Source organism: Ipomoea nil, unplaced genomic scaffold (assembly GCF_001879475.1).
Source record: "Ipomoea nil cultivar Tokyo-kokei standard unplaced genomic scaffold, Asagao_1.1 scaffold3226, whole genome shotgun sequence".
Classification (NCBI taxonomy): domain Eukaryota; kingdom Viridiplantae; phylum Streptophyta; class Magnoliopsida; order Solanales; family Convolvulaceae; genus Ipomoea; species Ipomoea nil.
In genome coordinates, this window is record NW_017619654.1 from 83,520 (window position 1) to 110,647 (window position 27,128).

The 27,128-nt window shown below is 37.6% G+C and overlaps 1 pseudogene; it reads left to right on the forward strand.

Moving 5' to 3' along the window:
- Positions 1–3,055: 3,055 nt before the first annotated feature.
- Positions 3,056–5,573, forward strand: LOC109168721 (annotated as a pseudogene).
- The last annotated feature ends 21,555 nt before the right edge of the window (positions 5,574–27,128 follow it).

The window sequence follows — 27,128 nt, forward strand, 5'->3', positions numbered from 1 at the left end:
AGGGTTTCTTGAGCTAGGAAATTCTAAGGATAGGAGCTTGGATTGACCTAGCATAGGTCAATTCCTCAAACACCATAGGAGGTGATCAAGTTCCTAGGATACAAACAAGTAAATCCCCAACAACAACACATAGAAGCAATGCTATCAATCAATCCCTAATTTAAGAACTAAGTCATGGAAGCATTATCAACACACACTTTCACAATCCAAACCCTAGCTAAACTAGCCTACAATAGCCATTGAAATCATAAAAACATTCATAGATCTAACCCTTGCAAAGCAAATAGAAATTGAAAAGAGTAGAAATAATACGTAAAGTAGATTAGGAAATGAAATAAGTCTTGCCAGATCTCTTGAAATGGAGTTTGTCAAGCTCTTCCTTCAATCAATCTTTCAAGAAAACTAAGCTTGAATCCACTAAAATCTCTTCTACAAAGTGTTTTATCTCTATTTCTAAATGCTAAGCTATCAAATTCTCTCTCTAAAATTGTGTCCCTCCCTACAAATCTGATCTAAAAGAACTTAATTAAATAACATCCCATTTCAATTCCTTTCGCAGCCCCTTCCACGCAACCTCCAACGCCCGGACAACGTGCGTTTTTCCGAAACTTACTTCTCCCAACGTGCGTCACAACGCACGTTATGCTGGGCCTGGAACATTCTGGAAATCAACCCTGTTTTTGCCTCTCCACAACGTGTGCTGCAACACACGTTGTGGCTTCATTGCTCGGTCCCGAATTGTCTTCTTATCCCGCTTTCAATCTAGTTGTGCCACTTTGCCTCGTTTAAGCCCGAAACTTACCTAAAAACCTGTAAAACATAAAGTGCGGTGGTAATTTCCAATACAATGCCAAACATAGCTAATTGGCACAAATTCTGCGTAATAAATGGAAAAATTCCTTGAAAATATTGTACTACCATCATCATTCAACTGGGGGCGAATTAGATCCCACAACTCGGGGTAAAAGAATTATACTACCATCATCATTCAAAGGCGGAGCTAGGTATATGATTCAAAACTATCAAGATGCAATGACAATATGCAGGCACGTCAGTTAACCTCATCTGTTCATAACATTCACATGCAACCCGAAGTGCACTGAGATTGAGCGGTATGTTGCACAACGTGGGCTTAAAGTAGAGGATAGACCCGATATTGTTTGTCGCATGTTTAAGATAAAACTTGATGCTATGATTGAAGAGATCAAGACAGAAAACTTGTTTGGCTATATATGTGGAGGTATTTGATTATCATACATACTTTAATGTGCCCTAATTAAATCTAAATTCCATGTATAAAATTAATTTTTGTTTATTTTAATTTTTTGGACAGTTATCTACAAAATTGAATTTCAAAAAAGATGACTCCCTCACGCGCACATATTGCTATTTGCCAAAAGAATGAATCGGGCACATTCTGCACCGGAAGTTGATGCCTTGATTTCTGCTGAGATTCTAGACCCAGATGCTTACAATATAATGAGTACAATGACGCAGTTAACGAATTTATGTTGCACGGTGCGGACAACTCCGGAAGAATTCGCCATGCATGGTAAATGGTAAATGTTCAATGTACTTCCCCAAAAAATATGTTAGTCAGACGATTCTGGATAAAGATGGTTACCTAATCTACAGAAGGCGTGACAATGGACGCACAAAATAATATTGAAGTGTAGACCTGATCCAATTGCAACTATAGTTGAAAACATCTTCCCAACCGCGATGTATGGAATGCTAGAAGAGTCTCACCTAGAAGGACGAGCGATCCTCTCACCGACTTTAGATGTTGTTGATCAAATTAATCAGTATATGTGTGACATGAACACTGCAGAAGGTCGGACGTATTTAAACTGTGACTCTTTGTGTAAGGTAGAATCAGATAGATGGTGATAATCTCTCACAAGTACACAATCCTGAATTTTTAAATAGATTGAGATTGTCTGAACTTCCTAATCATTCATTGACAATAAAGGTTGGTGCACCTGTTATGTTACTACGAAACATAGACCACTCTCTTGGTCTTTGCAACGGTACGCGCCTTATCGTTACAAGATTGGCGGATCATATTGTCGAAGCAAGAATAGTTAATGGAACGCAGCAAGGAAACAAAGTTCTTATACCATGAATGTCTCTCACCTCTTCTGATACGAGATTCCCGTTCAAGTTCCAGCGTAAACAATTCCCGTTGATGCTAGCATATGCAATGACTATTAACAAAAGCCATGGTCAAACACTAACTCACGTTGGCTTGTTGTTGAAAAAATCAGTCTTTAATCACGGTCAATTGTACGTGGCTTTTTCCCGAGTCACTCATCATGATGGCCTTAAGGTTTTAGCTCTAGACGAGGATGGACAAACTTCTGTTACTACTGCTAATGTCATCTACAAAGAGGTTTTCAACAATGTATAATTCAAAACAGTTATATTATGTATTCTTCTTGCACAAATATAACAAAATTGTTACATATCTACATATTATGTATATATTCCGTCACAAAAATGTCTATAACTAAATTACTACACATAAAGATAATGAGACCAATTAATTTAATTCCGAAACATTCATACAAACCTTAATTCAACGTTAAAATTTACACTATCGAATATGAAGTAAATTATAATTCATATATTATAACGAATACATTCCATGAATCGCACGGGTACAAATGCTAGTTAGATACTAATGATTATTTAGGAAAATCCCTGATGGACTTATAATTCTTGGAACGAGAAAAGAAATGAAAATCTCATAAATTTAATCATTACAATCCGGAACTGACCCTCGTCCATATAAATTGTTGTGGTTCTAGTATAATAACTATTTATCGATGAACTGACCCTCCACTATAATAACAGATCCTGTGGCTTCATCAGAACAGAGTATCATAAATTTAATCATCACAATCCGGAACTGAGCCTCGTCCATATAAATTTTTGTGGTTACTAGTATAATAACTTTACAATTAAATTGGGAATGAAATCAAAATGTTATTGTCTTATTATGAATCAATTATCTATATATACCCTTTTGGTATAACCCATGATGTCTGAACCGAACTATCGAGATGAATCTGTTCATGCATTATTATTCCCTTTTCTTCCCTTTGATTATTTTCATTTTCTTCCTCTACAAATTGCTATTCCCATCTCCCAGAGACACAAAAAACTCACCACCATCGCCCCCAAAGCTTCCATTACTAGGACACATCCTCCAACTTGGCTCCCACCCTCATCGCCACCTCCACCAATTATCAAAGCACTATGGTCCGCTCATGCTACTTCAATTCGGTTCAGTGCCGGTCCTCGTGGCTTCCTCTTCTGACGCCGCCAGAGAGATCATGAAAGACCACGACTTGATCTTCTCCGACCGCCCCAAATCCACCATTACCGACCGCTTGTTATACGGCTCCAAGGACGTTGCCTTTGCCCCCTACGGCGAGTATTGGCGACAAGTGCGAAGCATTTGCGTGCTCCACCTTCTTAGCAACAAGAGGGTGAAGTCTTTTCGCAACGTCAGAGAAGAGGAAACACAATTGATGGTCCAAAAGATCAAACAATCATGTGGTTCCCTTATAAACTTGACTGATATTTTATTGTGGCTTAACAATAATATAATATGTAGGGTGGCGTTGGGGAGAAAGTACTACAGTGAGAGGAGCATGGGCAAAACGACCAGACGACAAAAAAGGATGTCATGGGTTTGCTGGATGAATATGTTAAAGTATTGGGGGTAGTAGATATAGGGGATTACATCCCTTGGCTTGCATGGGTGAATAGAATCAATGGTTTTGATAGAAGGGTGGAGAAATTGGCTAAAGAATTGGATGAATTCTTTGAGGGAGTAATTGAAGAGCACTCGCGTGTGGAGAAACAAGAGGCAGATGGGTTAGACTTGGTGGACATTTTGCTTCAAATACAAAGAGAAGATAAGATTGGCTTCCCCATTCATAGAGACACTGTGAAAGCTATAATCTTGGTAATTCTAATTATTCAAGCTTTTCATTTACGCCCTAATATACTTATCACCCAATTTTGACTTGTTTGACCACTATTAGCTGTTGATTTAGTTTGGTTAATCTGTTTTTTTTTTCTTTTTTTTTTTTTTTGTTGTAACAGATTGCTCCAAAACGGTAAAATTCAAAAAATTGTTGAAATCAGCTTTTTCGATTAGCTTTTTTGAGAAAAATAAATAATACATTTAAAGGTCACTTCAGCTAACAACTAATTTACTAAACATCTTTTTACAACCAGCTAATGCTATCAACTAGTCAAACTCGCTAACCCAATCCGTTAATAGCTATTTGCCAAACACCCCCTTAGATTATGTAGCATGCTACTAGTTTGAGTTGTTTCCCACTAAAAAACATATCTAGAGTTGATTTAATTTTTAGTCAACTCTAGGCACATCTGCAATTGTCTAGATCGGACAATCGACACTGTCTAAAATGCAGGACTATTGACACTATATAGTACGTATTGGTATTGGTTTAAATCCCGCTAAATATCGTCGAATATATAGCAATGGTTATAATTGACATGAATGGCTCACAAGTTTACAGTTATAACTGACATTAAATAACTAAAAAGTTGATTTTTTTAGTGGCTTAACATATTGTGCTCGTTCTGTACTTTACTTGAAAATTTATATTTATTATTACTACATTCTTTCAAAAAAAAAAAAAATTTATTATTACTACATGCAATAATTAGGAATTTGTACATGTTTTTTTTAATTAGGATATGTTTGCGGCGGGAACCCACACAAGCTACACAGTTCTTGAATGGGCAATGGCAGAGCTGATAAAAAATCCCAAAATCATGAAAAAATTACAAACTGAGGTAAGAACAAAATTTAAAACCAACGAAGACATAGAAACCATGCAATACTTGAAAGCGGTCATAAAGGAAACTCTTCGGTTTCATAGTCCTATACCATTGCTAGTCCCTCGGAAGGCAATCCAAGATGTGAAAGTGATGGGTTTCCATGTGACAGCCGGCACCCATGTGCTTGTTAATAGTTGGGGAATTGGAAGAGATCCAACAATATGGGAAAACTCTGAAGAGTTTAAGCCAGAGAGGTTCTTGAATTCTAATGTGGATTATAAGGGAATGCATTTTGAATTGATTCCATTTGGAGCTGGGCGAAGGGGTTGCCCTGGCTTGGCTTTTGGGGTTACTACTGTTGAGCTTGCATTGGCTACGCTCATACGTGAGTTTGATTTTTCATTGGGAGAAGAAAAATTGGATATGAATGAAGGAATTGGTGTTACATGTCCCAAGAAAATTCCTCTCGTTGTAATCGCTACTCCGATGGTTAACTAGATTACACATTTGCCCTAGTTAGTAAGTTAGTATTAAATGTGTTTTCAATTTGACATTCTAAATGTCTTGTAGTAATATTTGTCCATGCATGCTCGGACAAATTTTAATATTGTTATAAATATTTTGTGGTGTATGGCGATTATCCACGTTTCCCTATATTTAAATTCAAGTACAGTTATACTGAGTTGTACATATATACGAAAGAAGTTATCAGTGAAAAGTGGGGGTTTTCCCTGGGTTCTACTCTTCTTCTTCTTTTCTCCTTCTCTCTTCTATGTCGTATGGATTGAGCCTATGATTATATATGTTCATGTGAGGGTATATTGAAATTCACAACACGTTATCAACATGAGTGTTCTTCATCTTTGAACGACGTCGGCTTTGATAGTAATTGCTCGCGGCGAATTTGCACCACCATTGGCGGAGGTGCTATGACACTGGTAGCCTCCCCTATGTCACCGATGACCTCTACCACGAATTTACCCTTTTTTCAGCCATAATAATGCTCAAACGCGCACTAGTCCCGCTGCTCCCGGCGTTAATCGCGAAGAATTAAAAGCTCAAAGAAAGTTGTATGCAGGGGGGAGAAAACGATAAAGCTTCAGCCATAGAATCAAAGTTCAAGAATGAATCAATGGTGAATACTGTTGACACTGAAATTTTGATAAATATTGATTAGTTTTTAATATTAGTATATTTGAAATATTTTAGGATAATATTGATATTATCTAATTTGTTAATTAGATAATATCAAAAGAGTTTGAACCTATCAAAACTCTTCTATCCTACAGCTATAAATAGGAGCTCTTATTTCTATGTATTCATCCTAGGAAAAATCATGTAAACATCTGGAAATGTTATTCAGAGATCACAATAAAAATGTGATCCTGAAAGTAAAAGCCTCTCCTCCATGATTATCATGCCTGTTGATCCAAACCTCCATTGAAGATCAAGCCATTTTAACCCGGAGGCCCTTCAATGAAGAACAAGCTATATATACAAGCCCTTCTTTGTAGATCAAGCCACTTAAATTCCGGAGGCCCTTCAATGGTGGAGTGTTAACGGCATCCAATTGAAAAATCAGAGGACCATTCAGAGACTTGTGCCCACACAACATTTGATACTCGTTGTAAATCAGAATTTTGAATTCAATATATATTTTATTCAATTTTCTTTGATCACAAATTGGCACGCCCAGTGGGACAGCTCTGCCTCTCATCTCTTCATATGCACTTTTAACTGATATGGGGGCAAACCCTGTGTGAAATTTGAAATGGAGGAAGCTAAATGATACTCCTTGGCACGAGTTGAAATGTTCTTATATCTTAAAGTTGTAGTGTCGAGACTTCCTTGCACTACATACTTTCGAGTGGATATGCTCTCAAGTGGCGTACAAGCAAGTCTCGAGGGTGGCATTTGTTGACACTGAAATTTTGATAAGTATTGATTAGTTTTTAATATTAGTATATTTTGAAATATTTTTGGATAATATTGATATTATCTAATTTGTTAATTAGATAATATCAAAAGAGTTTGAACCTAACAAAACTCTTCTATCCTACAGCTATAAATAGGAGCTCTTATTTCTATGTATTCATCCTAGGAAAAATCATGTAAACATCTGGAAATATTATTCAGAGATCACAATAAAAATGTGATCCTGGAAGTAAAAGCCTCTCCTTCATGATAATCATGCCTGTTGATCCAAACCTCTATTGAAGATCAAGCTATTTGAAACCGGAAGCCCTTCAATGAAGAACAAGCTATATACACAAGCCCTTCTTTGAAGATCAAGCCACTTAAATTTTGGAGGCCCTTCAATGGTGGAGTGTTCAAGGCATCCAATTGAAGAATCAGAGGACCATTCAGAGACTTGTACCCACACCACATTTAATACTCGTTGAAAATCAGAATTTTGAATTCAATATATATTTTATTCAATTTTCTTTGTTCACAAATACAAACGCAACTAGGTTGAATTTCGTAGGACCTCTCGGTGCAGCTTTTCTGCAACATTAGATGGCCATGATCTGCGATGATTTGCTCCAATCCGGTAAACTTGTTTTACTTTGAAAAGAATTATCTTTTCATTTACTTGATGCAAATAGATGGATGCAGAATTATATTTCCATTTACTTGTTTTTCTATGCTGCTTGGGTTTCTTAAATCTCTTCTTTTCTCGCAAATATGTGAATTACAAAACCCATATGATTATAATTGTACCGCTGTGGACCTTATACGTCATTTCAAGTTGCAGCCTCATAGCTTTATATAGCGTAGCTTATAAAATTTGCATGATATTAAATTATTTTAGATATATCTATGTATGTCTAATGGTCATATCTTTGTATAAATTATTATTTAACATAACCCTGTTGGTTACAAATGAGTGTTTGTACGAAAGAGAAAAAAGAATAATGAGGTGTAGTGATATAAAGCGAGTTTTGTGGGAAAACTTTTGTTATTTCAACTGGACCAGACCAACGTGATTTGAGCTTGACCGGAAAGAGACGAAGCTTTGAATTATATTACAAAACGTGATCTCCTATGGCAAATTCTTTTCTCCTCTTGATATGTAGATCATGGTATTGCTTCGTCCTTTCTTTATATGCCCTAGAAGTGTCGTAAGCAAGCATTCTCCATTCTTCTAGCTCATTTAATTGAAACAATCTTTTATTGCCGGCCAATCGGAAATCTTCATTTAGACACTTGATTGCCAGATATGCTTTGTGTTCAATCTCCACCGGCAGCTGACATGCCTTCCCATACACTAGCCTATATGGAGTGATACCAATTGGTGTTTTATAGGCTGTGCGAAAGGCCCATAACGCATCGCCAAGTTTATCCGCCCAGTCGCGGCGGTGTTTAGGTACTTTCTTTTCCAAGATAATCTTTATGTCCCGATTCGCATTCTCGACTTGCCCGCTAGACTGAGGATGGTAAGGAACGCCTCCTTGGTGTTATACCCCATATCGTTGGAGAATTTTTCTCATAGGTACATTTCTGAAATGTGTTCCCCGGTCACTTATAATCACTCTAGGCATACCAGACCGGGAGAACACTTTCTTAAGAAATCGGATGACGCTCTTCCCGTCATTCACCCGTAATGCTTCCGCTTCAACCCATTTTGAAACGTAATCGATTGCCACCAGGATATATTTGAATCCCTCGGACTCGGGGAATGGCACTACAAACTCTAACCCCTGAATATCAAAAACTTGGCATGCAAATACAAAGGTTTGGGGCATCTCGTCTCTACACGTCACATTCCCTACTCTTTGACAATGATCACAATTTTGTACACATGACTAGGCATCTTGAAAGATAGTCGGCCAATAGAATCTAGCCTCAAACACTCTTCGTGCCGTGTGATTGGCCGAGTGATGGCCCATTCTATGGTAATCTCCAAGTATGAGCTCTCCTTCTTCTTCTGGCACGCATCGAAGAATGACTTGATCTGCACAAACTCTGAAGAGATACGATTTGTCCCAGAAGTGGAATGTCACTTTCGCTTTCAGTTTCCTTCTTCTATGATCATCAAGATAACTAGGCAATACCCCTCCTACTAAGAAGTTTGCAATGTCAGCGTACCATGGAGCAATATCTATCCCAAACAATTTTTCCTCAGGAAAGCATTCTTCAATTTGCTTTTAAGTCTCTTTGTCATCTGTACTTTCCAATCTGGATAGATGATCCGCAGTGTTGTTCTCAGCTCCTCTCCAATCGACAGTGGTTACGTCGAATTCCTGAAGAAGAAGAATCCATCTAAACAAATGTGGCTTTGTTTCTGGTTTTGACATTAAATACCTAATGGCTGCGTGATCGGTATGAATGATGACCTTTGATATTAGAAGATACGACCTGCACTTGTCTAAAGCAAACACTATGGCAAGAAACTCTTTCTCAGTCGTGGTGTATGCTTGTTGGAGTTTTGTGAGCATACGACTGGCATACGCAATGGGTTGAAATGATTTTTCTACTTTCTGTCCCAGCACTGCTGTAACACCCCCAAAACTAGAGAAAGTTTAAAGCATTTAAACAACTTAGGAATTAAAGATAAAGTCTAACCATGTGGAAGACTATGTGGTCTAATGGTACCCGGGTTAGACTTCCATTTGGAAGGTTGTAAGTTCGAGCCTCAGTGGAGGCGTTTATTGGTTCTTTGTGTTTCAGTAGGTTGAGAAAGTATATGAACAGATACTACAATGTAATAGAGCAAGTTTCAAAACACTAACATTAAGTATATGAACAGATACTACAATGTAATAGAGCAAGTTTCAAAACACTAACATTAAAGTATGGGGATGTCATGCCACATTAACTACGTAGTAGGCTCCAACTAGCGCGCTTTAGAACTACCTAATCTATACCTGAAAGCATTTTAAATAACCATTAGCGATAATGCTAAGTAACCCCACTCCAATGTGTAAAGTTGATAATTAAAATAGTTTTGAGACTTGGGAATACATAAGTATATCTCTAATCAACTCTAATCAGTAAAAATCACGAGGAATGGTCTCAAGGCCAAACCACACAAGAGATATACTCAACAGTACACAACAGACCACAAGATCAACATAATAGACTGAATCAACGAGATAACGATAAATGATCAAGAATAAAGATCAAGGTAAGACAATCATAGCAATCAACAAAGATAGTTGTCATCAAGGTTATGCAATCAACATCAATCTCAAGTTACCAAGTCCGCAAAGGACACAATCAACAAGTATACATCACGGAGTCAATCCCAATGACTCGAATCAATGGTGAATCAGTGTGGAGGGTTCAAAGTCAGCAAGTAACACAAGAGATGCACGCGAGGTCATTTCAACGACCCGATTGTGGTAAACCACCATCTCAAAAGATTTCGCGGAGTCATCGGAACGACTCAACAGGATATAATCGTGGTTTCGCAGGGTCAAAGACCCTTGGAGACAACCCTAAATCCTTAAGTGTATACACCCCTATTGGGACCTCCAACCCCAATAAGTAAAAATAGGTCCGACAACCTGGATAAGTTTCGACAAGTTGTCCATCAAACCAACATCCCAAATCTGTAAGAAATCCCCACACTGTCTACCGTACCAGCTCAATCATCACAACAAGAGTTCAATACATAAGGAATCATAAGAGATAAAGCAAAGGAACACTACTGGAAATTATGGAATTTCCGACCACCTAAAAGTGATATTAAATCAAGTCAAAAGCCTTGTTCCGACCACTTTTGGTATCTGGAAAAACCTTTATTGCTATTTCTGACCACTTTTTGGTATCAACTTGATTTAAGATCACTTTCAGGTGGTCAGAAATTTCATAATTTCCAGTAGTGGAATAAATTCCAAAAAAAAGTGTATTAAATATCGAATAAGCTCAACAAATAGCTCAATTCATGGAATTCTTAAGAATAAGATACAACAAGATTACAAGCTCAGCTCACAGTGATAGTTCAAACGGATATCAAGAGAGAAAATACAAGAAGGGTATTCCAAAGGTAATGACTCAACAATGAAGGATTCCAATAAAGTGTTACAACGAATCGATAAGCTCAAGTTATTAACTCAATCAAGAATCAAGCAAAGGCTATCGTAAAGAATTATACTAGCATCGAGAAACAACATGCTAATACAGAAGTGAAGAGAAATCACAAGGATTCATACGAACATCATAGACTTCATCAAATAATCCAACGAATAACAATATTGGATATTAATCACGATTCAAGACTCCAAATCTTAACCATTGGGTTCATAATACACCGCTCTAGACTTACGAAACATCAATATATACTCACAAACACTCGGGGAACCACAAATTAAGGAATCAACAAAACGTACCAATGGGTGGTTTGGGCGGGGCCTAAAGTGCCCGCCAAAACTGCCTTCGAGGAACAAAGGAACTGGCGGTTGGCAAACTACCCGCCAGAATTACCCGCTGGTACCGTACCCTGTAGAGAAATTCAACTTCGGGAAAAATTCTGTGCAATCCAAGTCCAAACACATCAATACACTCATCAACAACAAATATGACTTGAATAGAAGGAATAACATATCAAAGAACATCATACAACCTAGATACAAGCTCTAAAATGAACATAAACACAAGAATATGCTCATACAACACAAGAACATCAAGAATACACATTGTATAGTTTAAGATAGGTTTTCATGGACATAGGGTTACCTCGTTAGCTTAGCACTCCAAAAGCAAAGTCAACCTAGGCTCAACTCACAAGTCAATCTATCAAAAAGGGAACCTGCGAATCAAATCAGACCTTTATTCAATTAATAATGCTATTAATTAAGATTACATTAAATCATAAGGGATTCTAACCCTAGCCTTTATTAAGATTAAACACCTCCTTGCCAACTAAACTAATACCTCTTTTGTTTACACGTAAACATAATTATCTAGTTAATCGAGAATTAGTCTCGATATTACTTAAAACTAAACTAAACCATAAAAAGGATTCAAACCCTAGACCTTTCTAAGGCTAAAAACATCCTTAACCAACTAATCTAAACATCCTTTTGATAATTTATACTAATACTTAATTACTTATCACTAAATACCCTCATTCTATTATTATAGTTTGCTCAGAGAAATATTATACCATTAAGATGATGCAGTTGCCCACCACCAAAACTGCCATCGGAGAAGAGGGGCTGTCGTAGTTGCTTCACGCCGAGAAAATAGAACTCGCTGACGAGCAGGGGAAGCCGGTGATGCACGCAGCCTTACGACGCCGGCATTGCTTGCTAGAAATAGGGGGATCCAGCCACACCAACCACCGCCGCTGCACAAGCTCCGCTGTCGTCGCTGTTCTGCTTCGCCGAAGGGAGCTGAGACCGCCGGCGCGACTGATCGAGCTCGCCGGAGGAAGGAGAACTGCCATCGGAGAAGAGGGGCTGTCGTAGTTGCTTCACGCCGGGAAAATAGAACTCGCTGACGAGCAGGGGAAGCTGGTGATGCACGCAGCCTTACGACGCCGGCATTGCTTGCTAGAAATAGGGGGATCCAGCCACACCAACCACCGCCGCTGCACAAGCTCCGCTGTCGTCGCTGTTCTGCTTCGCAAAAGGGAGCTGAGATCGCCGGCGCGACTGATCGAGCTTGCCGGAGGAAGGAGAGTTGCAGCTTTGAGCTCCGCCGTTGCACAACCGCCATCAATGAGAGAAGAATCACTGCCGAACAGCTCCGTCGTTCCGCCATTGTCGCTGATTGATAGGCACATTTTACACTCATATTTTAGGTACATCTTTATAATAATTTTTCATTAGTTATTTAATATTATCTAATAATTAGTTCTTTTTATATATAATATATAATATTAAATATATAATATATAATATATAATATATAATATATTTCTACATATTACGTACTATCTAATATAGATATATATGTATTTGTCACGTAACATATATATGCTTTATATATTTATATATATTATTTAATGAATTTCCAACTCATATCTACCTAACATGCATGCAAGTAATATATTAAATGTTAATTGCAATTGTTAGAAATTGTGGTTCAAGTTCATCCATGAAGACCATTTCTCCATGTTGGCATCTTCCTCTCATGCAACACCCACGTAGCAATCGACGCATCAAGCTCCACTTCATGCCGCAATTGTCTCCATTTTGTCTCCACACAATTACCACTTCTTTTGCTTCTTTATTTTTTTTTTAATTTTTTTTTAAATTTTTGTTTGGGACAAATTAACGAGAAAAAAACAACTAAACAAATAAATAATTAAATAAACACAAAATAAACAAGAAAATCTCCCCGGCAACGGCGCCAAAATTTGGTGAGCTGTCGTAGGCTTCCAAATTAAAACCTTACAAACGTAGTAGCGGGAGTAAGGATCGATCCCACGAGGAGTAACTAGTTTAACTTTTGTGCTCAAATTAAAGGTAGGGGGGGGGGGGGGTTTGGAATATATCGAGAGTAAAGATAAAATAAAAGAGAATTTAAATACACAAGAAATTTAATTGAACGAATAAAGCAATGAAAATAATATATCGAAAACACTTATAATAGGAGACCTTGGTTAATAAAGATCCACCACCGGAATTCAACACTGATCATTGATTAATAAAGTAATTAATATGCAATTGAATATTTGTCGTGAAATTATTTCATTTCTGTTTTCCCTTAGTTGTAGGTAAATAAAGCACAAGCGGTTTAATTACCCCTAACTACTAAATAATCAAAAGACAAGCGCTATAGATTTAATTTAGTAGCAGCAATAGGAACTAGGAAAACCGACAAACTAAATAACACAAGCACAAGCGGTTGCATTTAATTTAGGAAAATATTCTTCCTGAAATCAATTATCACTAAGCCGTCAATAATTAACCTCAGTTGCTACTGAATATTAGAATAATTTGTAGCACAACATTATCTAATATAGCAAATAATTATATCAATTATATAACTAGTAGGCCTCCCTAGCAATTAAATTGATACAACTATTCAAATAATTTAGAAGAATATTTAATACTCAAATGCATAAAAATATATATAATAAAAATAAATAAATAACCTTACAGCGTAATGAACTCCGGGGCTTCAATTCACTAAACCAAACTAGAAATTAGCCGCGAATGGACATTGATAACAACCTTAAAGAATATTCGAGGGGAAGAATGAACCCAAATGAAATTGAATTGATGTAAAAAATGGGATGCCTTACAAAGGAAATTAACAACGTTATTTATACTAATAAAGAAGCAAAAGAAGTGGTAATTGTGTGGAGACAAAATGGAGACAATTGCGGCATGAAGTGGAGCTTGATGCGTCGATTGCTACGTGGGTGTTGCATGAGAGGAAGATGCCAACATGGAGAAATGGTCTTCATGGATGAACTTGAACCACAATTTCTAACAATTGCAATTAACATTTAATATATTACTTGCATGCATGTTAGGTAGATATGAGTTGGAAATTCATTAAATAATATATATAAATATATAAAGCATATATATGTTACGTGACAAATACATATATATCTATATTAGATAGTACGTAATATGTAGAAATATATTATATATTATATATTTAATATTATATATTATATATAAAAAGAACTAATTATTAGATAATATTAAATAACTAATGAAAAATTAAAAAAAAATCTTTTCTTTCCTTACTTTTACATAATTTCTGCAATATATTTTCTTTTTGTTTATGCCTATAACTCAATCTGCTAATCAAGAAATCAAGAAATCTTGCCGTACTATCTGGAAATTGAAAGAACTATACGCAGGTGGAAGAAACTAGCTTTGAGAAAATTGGAGTTTAGTGATCTGGCTACCGATTCTACCAATTCTGATTTAGAAGAGGAACCCATGGCTCAAATTCGGACTTTAAAAGAGCTTGGAGCCCCGAATTTAGATCAACAACCTTTATGCATCACTTTCCCTGCTCTGGATGCTAATGTCCAATTTGAATTAAAATCTGGGTTAATTCATCTTTTGCCTTCTTTTCATGGACTTGCAGGTGAAGATCCGCACAAACACTTAAAGGAATTCCATGTGGTGTGTTCAAGTATGAAACCCACTGGGGTTACTGAGGAACAAATCAAGTTGAGAGCCTTCCCCTTTTCTTTGAAAGATTCAGCGAAGGATTGGCTATATTATTTACCCTCCGGAAGCATCACCACATGGAATAACTTAAAGACATCATTCCTTGAAAAATATTTCCCAGCTTCAAGGGCGGCCAACATTAGAAAGGAAATATGTGGTATAAGGCAAAACAATGGAGAGTCATTGTATGAATATTGGGAGCGTTTCAAGAAACTATGTGCAAGCTGCCCACACCATCAAATCAGTGATCAATTACTCATCCAGTACTTTTATGAAGGACTCTTTCCAATGGATAGAAGCATGATTGATGCCGCAAGCGGTGGTGCTTTAGTTGACAAGACACCAGACGCCGCAAGAACTCTAATTGCAAACATGGCTGCGAATTCTCAACAGTTTGGCAATAGACTTGTCCAACCGTCTAAGCAAGTGAATGAGGTAAATATTTCTGCTCTTGAACAACAAATTACTGGTTTAACTACTCTTGTTCGTCAATTAGCAGTAGGCAATATGCAAACTGTAAAAGCATGTGGAATTTGCTCGGTAGTTGGGCACCAAACTGATGCCTGCCCAACTCTTCAAGAAGTCGAACAAGTCAACATGGCTGGAGGTTTTCCTGGACAACCTCAAGGTAAGTATGATCCATTTTCTAATAAATATAATCCTGGATGGAGGGATCACCCGAACCTTAGCTATGGGAACTCACAAGGGAACCAGTTTGTTCAGAATCGTTCCAACTTTCAACAGTATAGACAACAATTTCCTTCCAGCCAACAACCAGCCCAAAGCTCTAGCTCAGGTATGAATCTAGAAGATATTGTTAAATCTCTTGCTACTAACACTTTGCAGTTTCAACAAGAAACACAACTATTCCAACAAGAGACAAGAGCTAGTATTCAAGAAACAAAGGTTAGTATTCAAAACTTAGAAAGGCAAGTGGGCCAACTAGCAACTACGGTAAGTCGGTTGGAAGCACAGAGCTCTGGCAAATTACCCTCTCAAACGATCGTTAATCCTAAAGAGAATGTAAGTGCAATTACTGTGGGAAGTATGTCGCTGGAAAAGAATGTTGATTTAGACAAGGAAATAAGTGCAGGTAACATTGCCAATAAAGAGAAGTCCCAAGGTAACCTTTCTTCTTTTTCTGATTATGAACTAGTACCCCCTTTTCCTCAAGCTCTTTTGGAACCAATAAGAGGAAACTCAAAAATAATGATTTATATGAGACATTTCGTGAATGTGAGGCTAATAAACCATTTTTAGATTCTATGAAAAAGGTACCTCGCTATGCAAACTTTCTTAAAGAGTTATGCACTTTGAAAAAGAAACCAAATAAAGGAGTTGAAGAAGTGAAAGTGCAAGAGAATGTCTCTATGGCTAGTCAAGGCAATCTTCCTGAAAAGTGCAAAGACCCAGGTATGTTTACTATTCCGTGCATGATAAGTGGTGTTAAACTTGAAAATGCTATGTTAGATTTAGGAGCTTCTATTAATGTTATGCCATATCCTGTGTATGCTTCTTTAAATCTTGGACCCCTGAATAAATCTAGTATAGTAATTCAATTGGCTGATGGATCTACTACATATCCTAGGGGTGTGGTTGAGGATTTGCTTGTTAAAGTTAATAACTTGGTTTTTCCTGCTGATTTTTATGTCCTCGATATGGAAAATAATAATCAAATTTCTCATATTTTGTTAGGAAGACCATTTTTAAAAACCGCAAAAACGAAAATTGATATTCATAGTGGTATGCTTACAATGGAGTCTAATGGTAAATTTGTGAACTTTAATATTTATGATACCATGAAATCTCCTAGTGATGATAATTTTGCAATTTTTGTTGATTCCTTGAAACTTGTTAAATTTAATGCAATTGCTTCTATTGAAAATAAAGAAGAACCAAATAATAAATCATCTTTGAGTCCTAATCTGCATGAAGGGGCTGTTTCTTTGAATACTCATAATCATCGAAGGTACTCAAAAAGACGATGGAAATTTAAAGATATATCATAAGTCGAGCCAACGACGATAAACAAAGGCGCTGCTTGGGAGGCAACCTAAGGTGTGTTTGTTCCATTTTTATTTTATTTTATTTTATTTTATTCCCTATTCTCATTCAATAACCCTTTTTCTGCATGTTTTTATTCAACATTGGGGACAACGTTGATAATAAGTGTGGGGGAGGGAATTTAGTTTTATTATTTGTTTGCATATGTCAAAATTTTCAAAAATTTTCACAAATATTTTCTTAGTATTTTATGCTAAATAAGTATTATTTTGAAAAATAATATTTTTTTTCTTTCTTGGAATGCATAACATGATTGAATAAATAGTTTGGCAAGTTGTGATTAGTTTGTTAGCATCTCTTGTTTGATATGTAGTGGCTATATTAAGTAAGCAATAAACCTGTGAGTGTTTTGAGCCACCGACTGACACTTCGGTCTTATTTTCTTTATTTTGTGTGATTTCTTCCATAATTTTGTTTCTCTAGAACTTGCCTTGATTCTCTTTTAAAGCTAATTAGACCATGCATGATTCAAATGTGATTAAGACCATTATTTGACTTTGAGCCTCACTAGCCAAATAACCGGTTTGTCCTATGATTTATTTCCCTTTGTTAACCACTTTGAGCTTTATGGCCATTCCTTTCTTTATTTTGGACCACATTACAAGCCTTTTATATCTAAAATAATGCCTTCACCCAGCTGAATAACTAGTGGAGCAAATTTTGGATTATTTTTGTAATCTACGTGAGGTTGGGAAGGATAAGTGTGGGGGAGATCACTTACTCTTATTAATATGATTGAGAGTGAGGTGAGTTGTATCTTCGTTGCCAATATGTCGTTGGTCTTCTATGAAAAAAGAAAAGAGGAAGCAGTTCACGATTCAAAAAAAAAAAAAAAAAAAGCATGAAAAATTGAAAAAATGAAATGGAAAAATGAAGAATATACGTTTGAAAAAGAAGAATATTGCTGAAAATTTATGAGAAAATGAAAAAGAATCAGCAATTGATTTTGAGTTGAAGTTACTTCTAAATAAATGAAGTAAGGGGAAATTCTGGTAATACTGAGGAAGCATTCTGTACCTCAATGGGATGTGTTTTTTTTATTGGAAATTGAGGGTGTTGGATTACTTGTATTTATTTGTTCCTCTAGTTTGAAGCTTTTGTTTAAGCCAATTTCCTAAAAATTCCCTACCTTAACCCTAGCCCCATTACAACCTGTGAAAAGTCCTTATGATTTGTGTCATGCATGACTCTTGTAGTGGTGATTGAGAAGATATGCAAGCCTATGGTAGATCAATTTTATAGGAATGAACTTGAGTGAAATTTATACCCATCAAACACTTGAGTGATGAGTGATATTCCTGTGAGGGCTTACTTATTTAGTTTTCTCAATTTTCAGACAGGGGTGTTATCTTATTAATTGCAGGGTGCTTCAAATTGTTGTTCATGATATGTTATGAGTTTTGGGGATTTTATTTATTTACTTCGCAAATAATATTTTTGCTTGGGGACAAGCAAACGTTTTAGTGTGGGGGAGTTTGATAGGCACATTTTACACTCATATTTTAGGTACATCTTTATAATAATTTTTCATTAGTTATTTAATATTATCTAATAATTAGTTCTTTTTATATATAATATATAATATTAAATATATAATATATAATATATAATATATAATATAAATATATGCTTTATATATTTATATATATTACGTACTATCTAATATAGATATATATGTATTTGTCACGTAACATATATATGCTTTATATATTTATATATATATTATTTAATGAATTTCCAACTCATATCTACCTAACATGCATGCAAGTAATATATTAAATGTTAATTGCAATTGTTAGAAATTGTGGTTCAAGTTCATCCATGAAGACCATTTCTCCATGTTGGCATCTTCCTCTCATGCAACACCCACGTAGCAATCGACGCATCAAGCTCCACTTCATGCCGCAATTGTCTCCATTTTGTCTCCACACAATTACCACTTCTTTTGCTTCTTTATTAGTATAAATAACGTTGTTAATTTCCTTTGTAAGGCATCCCATTTTTTACATCAATTCAATTTCATTTGGGTTCATTCTTCCCCTAGAATATTCTTTAAGGTTGTTATCAATGTCCATTCGCGGCTAATTTCTAGTTTGGTTTAGTGAATTGAAGCCCCGGAGTTCATTACGCTGTAAGGTTATTTATTTATTTTTATTATATATATTTTTATGCATTTGAGTATTAAATATTCTTCTAAATTATTTGAATAGTTGTATCAATTTAATTGCTAGGGAGGCCTACTAGTTATATAATTGATATAATTATTTGCTATATTAGATAATGTTGTGCTACAAATTATTCTAATATTCAGTAGCAACTGAGGTTAATTATTGACGGCTTAGTGATAATTAGTCTCGGGTAGAATATTTTCCTAAATTAAATGCAACCGCTTGTGCTTGTGTTATTTAGTTTGTCGGTTTTCCTAGTTCCTATTGCTGCTACTAAATTAAATCTATAGCGCTTGTCTTTTGATTATTTAGTAGTTAGGGGTAATTAAACCGCTTGTGCTTTATTTACCTACAACTAAGAGAAAACAGAAATGAAATAATTTCACGACAAATATTCAATTGCATATTAATTACTTTATTAATCAATGATCAATGTTGAATTCCGGTGGTAGATCTTTACTAACCAAGGTCTCCTATTATAAGTGTTTTCGATATATTATTTTCATTGCTTTATTCGTTCAATTAAATTTCTTGTGTATTTAAATTCTCTTTTATTTTATCTTTACTCTCGATATATTCCAAACCCCCCCCCCCCCCTACCTTTAATTTGAGCACAAAAGTTAAACTAGTTACTCCTCGTGGGATCGATCCTTACTCCCGCTATTACGTTTGTAAGGTTTTAATTTGGAAGCCTACGACAGCTCACCACTGATCGAGCTCGTCGGAGGAAAACTGCTACGCCTATACTTTGTTGTTCTGCCCGTAGCTGCCCGATCGAGAAAGGTAGAGGGAAAGATGGATTGAAGACGATGGAAGACCTTTGCTCATCATCCATTGAGGGGCTGCTAGGTTAAAGGGGACAAGGAAGGAAGAGTACATTTGGGCTTTTAGAATAAATAATAGGTTCCTAGGAAAATAGAGATCATTTGGGCTCAAAGATAATTCGTGCGAGCAGTTCGCACCTGAACGGCCTCATATATATATATATATATATATATATATATATATATATATATATATATGATTATTTTCAAATACAAACCCCCCTTAAAATACAAACTGTGTGCATGTAAGTATGTTCATGTGTGCATGAGCTAATCCTAGATATTGTTGGCAGTGTGCCTAGTGTGCATGTAAGTATGTTAATGTGTGCACGAGCTTTGATTGATGGTTGTGATTTTTTCCTCCTACGCGTCGTGTGCATGTAAGTATCTTAATGTGTGCATGAGCTTTGATAAATGGTTGTGATTTTTCCTCCTACGTGCTGTGTGCATTTAAGTATGTTAATGTGTGCACGACCTAATCCCAGAAATTGTTGATAGCGCGCCCTTTGTGCATGTAAGTATGTTAATGTGTGCACGAGCTCAAGTTTGTATTTTAAGGGGAATTTGTATTTTAAGGGGGTTTCTATTTGAATGCAACCATATATATATATATATATATATATATATATATATATATATATATATATATATATATATATATATATATATATTAGTAAAATATTTAATAATAGAGAAATAGTTCTATTTGGAAAATATTTATATTTAATATAATATTTTGGAAAATATGGGGCGTCACACACTTCCCGCCTTAAAAGTGCTTCGTCCTCGAAGCTAAAAATTATTTTGGGGATAAAGAGTCAAAATTCGTACGGTAGTAAATAGAGAAAATATTTTTGGGGAATATATACCTGATTTTAAGGGAATATATACCTCCTTCGGAAACTTTATGTCCCAGGAATATTCCTTCCTTCACCATGTAGTAGCATTTTTCCAAAGAGAGAGCAAGATTTACCTTTTGACATCTTTTGAGCAGCTTCTCTAAGTTCCTTAAACACTCATCGAATGTGTTGCCGAACACGGTAAAATCGTCCATGAATACCTCCATGAAATTGCCGATAAAATCTTCGAATATCGCGATCATGCATCCCATGAAGGTTGTTGGTGTGTTACATAGCCCGAACGGCATTCTGCGGTACGCGAACGTTCCAAATGGACATGTAAAAGTAGTTTTCTCTTGATCCTCTAGAGCGACGGGTATTTGAAAATACCCGCTCATGCCATCTAGGATGCAAATAGAAATCGTACCCAGATACCCGTTCGATGGTTTGATCGATGTATTGGAACCCACCGCACACGTGAGGGGGCATATTCAGCACATAGCCATTAATGTGCAATCCAACTATCAGTTTAGGCTTTTTGTGACACCGCGTATTTTCCTAAAAATAAACTATAGTACCAACATTAAATATTTTAATAAAAATATTTATATATGCCTAATTATTTGAAAACGGGCTTGGGTCTACCTGTTTTTGTAAACCAATATTTTTGTACAAAATATTCCAAGCCCAAAATGATTTTATTCCTAAAAAGCCTAATAATGACCTTTGATCCAAAAGAGTTACCCAACCCAAGTTTAGCCAAACCCATGAATATTTGTATATATATATATATATATATATATATATATATATATATATATATATATATATATATATATATATATGTGATCATTTTTGTATGCCCAAAATATGTGTATATATTATATATGGTTCTTGACCCAAAAGGCTTCCCTAACCCAACCAAGCTAAGCCCAACCTAGAAAAGTAACCCTAACATTCCTTGTGTGTGTGTATGCATTGTATCACTTCCTTTCCAAGCATAGAAACTCCAGCTGAACCTTCTTCTTCTTTTGCATCCTTCGATGGCGAAGTGAAACCTGAGACCTTGAAGGTCTCCTCCTTCGACCAAGCAACCCGCAACCAACCTTCTTCCATTCCTTGTTCATCCGCACCTTTTCATCGTTCCGGCAGAAGCAGAGCTGTTGTGGCGGTTGGGTGAAGTGGCTTTGGTGGAGCTCGGCAGCAACTCGATGATGCAAAACATAGTGGCGGTGGCGGTCTTTTACGAACAGCAGCTCTGACAGTCAAGGGGAAGTGGCAACATCCCTTCGACTGAGGAAGAGCAGCCGGTGGTGATCGGTGGTGGCGGCTCAGTTCTCCAGCATTCCAGCTAGCAAGGACGGCAAGAGCTCCTCGGTGTTCCCTCCTCTCCCGGCGAAACAGAACAAGTTCATGGTGGTGGCAGTTCGGAAGCTGTGGCGGTGGAGGTATGTGGCGGCGGCGGTATCGACAGAGCTCGGAAATGGCACCACTCCTCCTTCTCCGGTGTGGTGGCTTCTCCAACAGCATGTTTGGCGTGGTAGCAGTGGACAGAGCAGGCACGGGTGGTGGGAGTACCCGCGTTCCACCCGCGGCCTACCATGCAGAACGAAGAAGAGGCAGTGGTGAGCTTCTAATCTTGTTGTTGTTGTTTATTTAGGTTAAGTAGTTTGATGTTAATTAGTTTACCAAGTGGTTAGCTTAGTGTGGTGGTAAGAGGGTGTTAAGTGTTGGGTGATGGCTAGGGTTTGAAATTCACCATGGCTTAAATAGTTTAACCTTGTTTATTACTTTTAATTACTAGTTTAACATAAGCTAGGTTAATAGTTATTTATTAGTGCTTTAATGTTGGGTATAATTAATAATAGGATGCTTAGCTAGATGGTTGAGCTTGTGGGTAATTTAGGGAGGAATTAGAGTTCAAATCGCTTTATGAGCTTAATTAGTCTTAATTAGTACTCTTGTTAATTAGTGAAGGATCGGTTTGATTCTCAGTTTCCCGTTTGGCTTATGAGTTGAGCATAGCCTAAGTTGCCGTTGTTTTTTTATGTTAAGCGAAAGAGGTAACCCATGCTCTAAAAAATCTATTTTCATTACCTATATGATGATTTATTGGATTCTACATGTGATTTTGCTATGAAATGTGAGTGTTGATGCATTGTCTTGTGAAAATGCATATCTAGAGCTTGTTAGTAGGGTTCATGTATACCATTGCTGGGCTATTCCTTTGACTCAAGTCATTTTGTTGTATTTGGTAAGATTTTGCATGTTTTGGACTTGAATTTGAGCTTGGTGTTGAAAATCCCCGAAGGGATGTTTTTGTATAGGGCAGGGTACCCGCGGGCGGAACGGCGGGCGATGGCCTACCCGCCGCCCCACCCGCGGGGTACGAGTGTGGAGGAACTTGGTTCCCACGGGCGGAACCACGGGTAGGGGTCCACCCGTGGCCCCACCCGCGGGTACATATATGGAGTTGTGCGGGGATTTGTTCCCCGTGATTCTTTTGACTCGGTATTTGGTCTTTTGACTTCCCGATGTTCTTTTGTGGAACTATTTGAGTGTCTTCTTGATGTTTCGTATGTCTAGAAATATATGGTAGGAATCCATGTAGGTTTTGGTGTCTTGAATCGTGCTAAGTGTTTAACATTGTGATTCGTTGAACCATGATGAGTCTTGTGTGTTCTTCGGAACTATGTTTGGTTTACCCGTTTGATAGGCATGCTTGTTCGGTGTTTAAATGCCAGCGTGTGTGGTTTGTCCTTTCCTATTGTGGATGATGACTTGTGTTAATCATCGTTGTTGTCGGATTGTGATCATTTCCTTGTTGAGTATGGTTTCATATCTTCGTTGTGATCCGTTGATTGATTCCTATGATGGCTTGTGTGTGGGACTGTACCTTGATTGCACGGTTAATGGTATGGGACATTAATCACCAAGGTACAAATGTGGTCCTCGTGGTGGCCATGGATTGATGTGATGAGATGTTTGAGCTGGTAAAGTGGACAGTGTGGGGACTTGTGTGTGAACGGACCGGTAGTGTAGCTCCGGATGGCCGTTTGAATACTTTACTCGTGGGCAACATGGGAAACTTATCCCCGTTGCCAGAGATGGTAACTAAACCGTTGAGCTTGGAATCTCAATAGGGGGTGTATACACTTAAGGTTGCTAGCTCTGTTTCCATTGGGATGCGGTCCTTGTCATTGCGATGACACTTGCATGTGATCCGGGTCGTTGCGATGACCACGTGAAGCATGATTGTTGATGATTTGGAGCCCTCCACACTGATCCACTATGAATCGAGCCATGGTGCTGACTCCATGGTATAAGGAATATTGTTGTGACATGTGTTGTCACGAACGCATGTGTTGCCGTTGCGTATTTCTCTATTTGTGACATGTGTTGTCAAAAAGGCAGGTGTTGCCAATGTGTGTTCCCTTATTCTCTTGTGTTATGCATGTCTGGTGATATTCTACTGAGTGATGGTAGAATACGCCTTGAGCCGTTCTTGTGTGTCGTTGTCACTTCTTGTTGTCTTGGGATGTGTTCCCTTATCATTGTTGGGAGAGTATTGAGTCTTGTGATTGACTTTTATCTTGGCTTTGAACTTATATATACAGTATTCCATTTCGAAAATGATTTTGTATACACTATCTATGTATGATACTTAACATGTATTGGTGGGTTACCAGCATTATTCGCTGACCGGGCGTCGTCCCCTTAACTTTATCTTTTACAGGTTGAGTAGCTTTGGAGAGCGCGCTAGTGGCCCGTAGATATATTAGATATCTTCTTTTAATAGTCGTTGAGGCCTGTGAGCCTAAGTAGTTGATCTGTTAGAATGATGTAGTTGTAGTATCTGCTTGTGCACCTATGTTTGATATAGGTCTGGCATAGCATCTCCCGGTTTTGTTTAGTTAGCTTCCGTCTTGCTTAATCTTAATGATTAGCCTTTACCTCTTTTATAAGCTTTAATTGGTTTTAAAAGTTGTTGAAAATCGGGGGTGTTACAGTTGGTATCAGAGCCTAGGATGTTAAGAGTTGGACCTTAAAGACCTAAGTTGAGCTTAGGTTAGTGTTTGTAAGTTGAGACCTTAAGATGTTTAGTGAAGCATCTAAGTGTTTAAGTACCTAAGTATAGGATTCTTAGGGCGCGCGCTGAGGTTGTGTGTTACCTTTTGTTATCTGTGTAGTTCTTTTATGTTGTTCTTTTGTTAGCTCTAGTAGTTGTGGCTGTTGTTCTCGGTTGGTGTGAACCTTCTCGGTAAGTCTCCTCGTTCTGGGTTCGTTAAAAGTCTTGACGAAGACTGTGGCTGAGAGTAAGAAGACCGAGGATCTGCTGACACAAGATAGTCCAGTCGTGGTGGCTGCAGATAGGTACATGGTCAACGCAAAGAAGATGGACTACTCTACCTGCAAACTGGAGTCAACTACATCAAATCTCGTTCAAGCAAGTGACACGTCTCTCGTACGACATTGTCATAAGCTCTACGTTAATCTCCAGAGTTGAAGTCTAATTTTCGCGCAGCTGAGGTCCGATAAGAAGCAAGACGTCGTTTAGAGTTCGAAGATCAAGATTAGAAGACCCTCACTCGCGAGGGAAGTCAAGAGCGGTCCCAGACGCTTTAAGAAGATGTCAACTCACGCCAAGGGGTCGTTCGTGGGTCAACGTGATAGAAGCCTCCCGGAGCTTAAGGGCTACGAGTCAACCTTGAACCCTTCCAAGCGCAAAGAGTTGAACTGTAAGTTCGAAGTGTTCAACATAGAAGTTATTCCTACAACCTTCAGAGAAATCAAGATAGGGAAAGTTCGAAGCAGAAGAACATCGTTGTTGACAAGTCGCCTGATCCTGTGAAACGTGAAGAAGTTGAGTAGTAGTTGGTGAACGAGGGTAGCGTTTATCCTATTCGGCACACATGGAAAGTTATGGCTAGCATGAAGACTTTTGGTAAAAATATTTGGCAACAAGAAGAAAAGAGGACGTAACCGAGTTGCAATCAATCGTTGGGGCCGTCAAAAGACTCAAACTGACAAGAGCGAAGCAAAGACAGATTTGATCACCGAGTGTTCATAAGTTGCAAGTGAGACTCTGTGTAACACCCCCCTAATTTCCATGCTACTTTAAGCCTTAAACATGCAGATATCTAAACAGAACATCAAACACAGCGGAAGACTGAAAGAGGTTTATATAAACTGGAAGTAAAAGGGGTGCTATGCCACGCTCACCCAGGGGTGAATGCACAGGCTAACATCTGCATAGTTCAACATCTAAAACCGTACATGTTCAAAGTACTAAGTCTAAAATTGGCTCACAGGCCGCAAAACACAAGAAAGGAGCTACACTAGCTGGCACTAAACTGCGCTCTCGTCTAAACATCACTTGAAAGAAACACATAAAAGATGGGAAGACGCCCGGTCAGCGAATAATGCTGGTAACCCACCAATACATGTCAAATATCATACATAGATAAGATATACGTTTGTAAAGTCATTTGCGAAACGGAATACATATATATAAGTTCAAAGCCAAGAGCAAAGGTCAACACAAGACTCAAAGCACTCACAACAAGATAGGGGAACACATCCCAAGACTACGAAGAACAACAACAACTCACAAGGACGGCTCAAGGTATAATCAATCATCACACAATAGATTAACACCCCGACATGCACAACATAAGAGAATAATGACACGAACAATGGCAACACATGCCTAGGTAAGACATGCCTTTGTGACTACACACGTCACAAGAAGAGATACTCACGACAACGGCTACACATGCCGCCCAAGAAATACGTGAACCATACACAAAGGCCACAAACTCCATAATCACGTCATGGCCACCACGAGGACCACTGTCGTACCTTGGTGACTAGTGTCCCATATCACTAATCGTGCAATCCAGGTACAACCACACACACCAAACCACAACAGGAATCGACCAACAGATCACAACGAAGATATGAAACCATACCCAATCAAGGAATGGATCACAGTCCAACAACAACGATGAATAACACAAGTTATCATCAACAATAAGAAGGTACAAACAACACACACGCTAGCATTTAAACACCGAACTAGCATGCTTATCAAACGGGTAAACCAAACATAGTTCCGAAGAACACACAAGACTCATCACGGTTCAACGAATCACAATGTTGAACACTTAGCACGATTCAAGACACCAAAACCTACATGGATTCCTACCATATAGTTCTAGACATACGAAACATCAAGAAGACGCTCAAATAGTTCCACAAAAGAACATCGGGAAGTCAAAAGACCAAATACCGAATCAAAAGAATCACGGGGAACAA